The sequence below is a fragment of the Meriones unguiculatus genome, chromosome 10 (genome assembly GCF_030254825.1).
Source record: "Meriones unguiculatus strain TT.TT164.6M chromosome 10, Bangor_MerUng_6.1, whole genome shotgun sequence".
Lineage (NCBI taxonomy): Eukaryota > Metazoa > Chordata > Mammalia > Rodentia > Muridae > Meriones > Meriones unguiculatus.
Window position 1 is genome coordinate 103,431,553 of NC_083358.1, and position 5,299 is coordinate 103,436,851.

Below are 5,299 nucleotides of genomic sequence, written 5' to 3' on the forward strand. Positions count from 1 at the left end.
CTATTGGTTTCGTTGTGACGTTTTTCATGCATATGTGACATTGTGTGTCTGAGTGTACGTGCGTGTGTGCAAACCAATGGCTTTAATGTGGGTTCCACCTGGGAACATGTTACAGGAGAATGGGCACCTTCTGGTGGTCACACCACTGAAGAAGTGGCCATCAGCTGCTTATAAACTGTCAGGGAGGGAAGGGACTTGGGGCGCCCCCTGCCTGTGAGGGGATGGTGATGAGCCCAGGCTTGTAAAAGTGACCGCAGCCTCTGAGAGTTCAAGAATACAATGACTATGTTAGAGCTGAAAACAGCACTCCACAACACCCCACCCCTTCCATCAGCTCTTACACCTGCCCCCCTCCAACTCCATGACGTTTTCCAAGCCTTGCAGTGGGTGACAATGACATCCCCTCTAAGGCTGGACATTAAGCAGTCACTGATTCTCAGCACTTGGACCAGTTACTGGTCTAGGCAGTCACTGCTGACTACTGCAGCTACCACTCACACCAGAACAAATCTACAGACCCCAACACGAATGTTTTGAAGGCATTTTTGATGAACATCTAACGTACATTTCACAAAACCCAGCAGAAGCTTCCCCACTCGGAGCTGTTATCTCTCTAGCCACAGGCTCTTGACTACAGTACCAGACATGGATTCCCTCCTAGGACGGGAGCATCACACCCAGAAAGCCATTGATTATCCCCCATATCAGTCATGCCACTGTTTCGCCAGTGGTTATGTTCTGCCTGGAAGGTAGCACACAAGGTCGACAGTTGAGTAATGCCTTTGACAGCAACTGTCCCCAGCAGCTGTCTGGCATTGTGTAAATCAGCCGTCAGGGAAGGAACTCCCGCTAAGTCCCAGCCTGCTATCTCTGTCCCGCAACCGCATCTTTCTGTCCAGTTCCAGTGGGCAACCAAACAGCAATGTCTATAGCCTAGGCTGGCTCTGAACTCACCCTGACTCAGGCAGGCTTTGAGCTTGTAACACTCCTGACTCAGCGTCCCAAGCAGCCAGAATTATAGTCCTGGTCCACCACTTCTGATACTATTTTGGTGAAAACCAGTATATATATATATATATATATATATATATATATATATATATATATATTTTTTTTTTTTTTAAAGTACTTCAACCAAATGGTGGGAGCTCCAGGTTATCACACAGTAAATCATAGTTGCAAAAGCTTGAAAACCTGTCTTATTAAACTAACTGTATGTTTGTTTGTTTGTTTTTGGAAGCATGGAGTGATAAAACTTTGTTAAATCACCACGATTTGCCTTCTGGTCATCACACTGAGAGTACTACAACAGATATGCAGTCACACTATGCGAAAACTGAGGCTGGCTGTGCTGTTACTTGAAAACTGTGGCGGTTAGAGAGGGTGGACCCACAGGCCTGTCATTCCAAGTGTTTTCTAGTTAGGTTAGAACTGTGCCCTATGGAGGAAGTCGTTTGTTCTGGCTATTTCCACATGTGGCCAGCAGAGGGCAGAAGTCACTTACAAATGAATAAAAAAAAAAAGCCAAGTCCTTCATTTTCAGAGCTCAGTGAATGTTACTGTCTTGGTCTAAAAGCCACACCCGGCTCCCCCAAGCAGTGGTTTTCTGCTGATGCTGAATTGCTGGCCTCTTAGAGTGCCTCAGCTAAAGCTTCAGTCTTTGCTCTAGTGAGCTCTGAAAGGGGAGCCTGCAGGACAGCCCCGCCCGTATGCTGCGGATGTTCAGCCCGTGTTTCTAAGGAGGGAGGGACTGACCACACGGCGCTCCTTGGATTTGGTCAGTTTCTGTTTTCATTTCTATAAACATAAAGACAAGTTTGTGTGTCTCTGTGTGTACATGCCATGTGTCTGCAGGTGCTTGAGGATTCCAGAGGAGGCCATTGGATTCCTAGAGTTGGAGCCACAGGAGGTTATGAGCCACTTGACATGTGTGCTGGGAACTGAACTGGGGTCTCCGGGGAGAACAGCAAGGGCTCTTAGATGCTGGCCCATCTCTCCCTCTCTTCTCTTCTCTTCTCTTCTCTTCTCTTCTCTTCTCTTCTCTTCTCTTCTCTTCTCTTCTCTTCTCTTCTCTTCTCTTCTCTTCTCTTCTCTTCTCTTCTCTTCTCTTCTCTCTCTCCTCTCTTTCTTTTTTAATTCTCCTGATGACCTTTTCCTTTTCCATGTCCCACCCACCTACAGGTGTGGGGCTGTGCGCAGTCAGGAAGTATAAGGAGTTTGAGCATTCAGATGAACCTGGCTGTGTGCTCCTTGCCTGTGGTACTGATTGAGCACATGGTCTCCACCATTTGCTTGCCTTCTCTGAGTCTCCAACTTCCCTGTCTCCCAAAACAGCTGCTGGTGCCTCAATCACATCCTCCCCACTTCACTGACCGAAACCCTAATGGCCAGTATCTCCCAGGACAGCTGTTAACGAGAGAATTACTTTAAAATACTGTTGCCTGTTGGCAGGTCCTTAATCAAATCTGGCTTGTGTCCTCAAAAACAGACTCAAATGTCTGAATGCTGATCCCTATTTGGTAGAACTGTTTGGGAAGCATTAGGGGGTGTGGCTTAGCTGGAGGAGGTATGCCACTGGGGACAGCTTTAAGGTTCCAAAAACTCACCCATTCCCAATTAGTTCTTTCCCTCCCATTTGCAGATAAGGATGTAAACTCTCAGCACCGCTCCAGCACTGTGTCTGCCTGCCTGCTGCCATGTTCCCCACCATGATATCAGGTCCTGGATTCTAGCCTTCTACAATCCTGAGCCACAGATTAAACATTTTATTTTCTAAGTTGCCTTGGTCATGGTGCCTTGTCGTGCAATTGGAAAGTAACTAAGGCAGGCTCTTGGTTATATTCGCATTCTTAACTACAGAGGTGGTCTGAAAAACCTCAATCCCTTCACATCAAAAGGCCAGCTTTTAAATCAGCATTTCCTCATTATTTTATGTGCATGCCAAAAAAGATAGGCAAATATAAATTTGAAGTTCAATAAATGTCAGGTCACCTGGTCGCCTGTTGCTTAACTTTTCTGTATCTCTGAATTTTTCCCTGCATTTTTCCAACATTAACTGAACACGTTGTTTTTAAATCTCCTATGATGTCACAAGTTTTCAGTTTCTTATAATTTTTATTGACTTTTACTTGATGTTTTAGCTATGCTGTTAAGGACCTGTAGGCACAGTAGTGTTACTATTTGTCTAGACAACAGGCATTTAATATTATATAGTGGTCCTTCTAACCTTGAAAACCCTTTGCCTGCCTATGATTTTATTGGAGAGGCTCAATCTTATTCTGGTTAGTGCCTCTCAATGTAGCTCTACCTTCTGGTCAGCATTGTTTTGTTTCTGAACCTTTTGTTTTAATGGTAGAAGCTGGGATCGCTAGCCTGTGGTTTGGGGGCCATATGTTTATGAATCGTGATTAACGCACATGTGGCTTTATTGCTTCTCTCTTGTCACCTGGATTTCAGCTGACCCACCTCATTCTCCCTGTGCCTCTTGACCCACCTGTCTCTGGTGAAATTAAGATAATTGTCCTTCTTCCTTCCTCCTTCCCTCCCTCCCTCTGTCTCTCTCTCCCTCCCTTCCTTCCTTCCTTCCCTCCCTCCCTCCGTCCCTCTCTCCCTCCCTCCCTTCCTTCCTCCCTCCCTCCCTTCCTTCCTTCTTTCCTTCCTTCCTTCCTTCCTTCCTTCCCTTCTTTTTTCTTTTCCTGCATTGCTTACTTGGGAGTTTCTTCCTCTGTCTAGCTTCTCTTAACAGTTACCTGGGCTGTGGACTGAAATCCAGAATTGGCTAATATCTTCATTCTCCTCTGAGGAGGATCTTAGCAGGCTTGGGTTCCCATCACTTCTGTCTGCTTCTGTCTATCAAGCTATTGGTTTAGCCCATCTGACACCCCAAACACACGAGCTCATAAACAATGATGACTATTTTTCTTATCTGCTGCTTCATAAAGTTCTATTTTATTTGTTCCACATGTTTAACACTATTTTAACTCTCTGGAATTTCAAACTTTGCATCATTCCTTTTCTCCCCAAATGCACATGCTAGCATTTTCTGTGTTGAGAGCTCTCACCCGGCAGGAGAAGCAAGCTGGAAATTTCATTTTCATTCTTCAGAGAAAGTTTCTCCTCTTGGGTCACGCAGTTGTTCTTAGCACATTAAAAATACATCTTCTGCCATCTTCTGGCTTCCATTATGACTATTAATAAGTCATCCATTTGACCACTTGTCTATAGGGTATTTGCCTTTTCTTTCTGTTTTAAATATTCTCTCCCCCACCATGTGTGTGTCTTTCTCCTCTTTTCTCAGATTATTAGATTTCCTAAATTTCTAACAAGTCTAAGGAATCATTAGCGTTTAACTCTAAAGCTGTCTTTACACGTTTTTCCTATAGAAAATCCAATATGGGTGTGAAGTAAACTCAACATTCCACCCTCTGTGACTTTCAACTTTAATAATTCACACCATTTTATCTCTCAGAACTACATTCTGGGTATATGTATGTGTGTGTGTGTGTGTGTGTGTGTGTGACACATTTTCTGCTACCTTCTGGCTTTCATATATATGTGTACTGTTTTTCCAGTCGACTAATTACTTCTTAAGCTGCATCTAATTTGGTGTTGGTGGTACCTGCTGAATATGAATCTACTGTTTTGGTTGTTATTTGAAGTATGTGTTTGGTTATTTCTCAAATTTGTTTGGTTAAACTTTAGAACAGTGGTTCTCAACCATCCTAAGCTGTGACACTTTAATGCAGCTCCTCATGTTATGGTGACCCCCAACGGTAAAATTATTTCTTTGCTACTTCATAACTGTAATTTTGCTATTCTTATGAATGACAACATAAATACCTGATATACAGGATATCTGATATGTGATCCCTGTGGGAGCTACGTGACCCACAAGTTAAGAACCGCTGCCGTTAGGGTCTCCTGCTCATGCCCACGTTCTAAGTTCCTCTTTTACGTCTTTAAATATGTTAAATGATTTTATCTGATGTAAGAACATTCTAATATCTGAAATCACCAGAGTCATTCTTGTTGTTTTTTTTTCCAATCAATGATAGTGTTCGTTTCTTTGTGTGCTTTGTTAATTTTTAATGCGAATTGTTTATTTTCCCTTTAAACTTCATCTGTGGGGATTGTTTGAGGTCTGGATTGAAGCAGAGCTACATAAAAAGATCTACTTCTAAATCTGCCAGTTATCCGAAAAACACAGCCAAGGTCATTTAAATTACATTTGATGTTTGCGAGTTTTCAAACCAACAAATAGACGAGTCCAGAGAGAACGCATCCAGGGCCACCTTGTGGT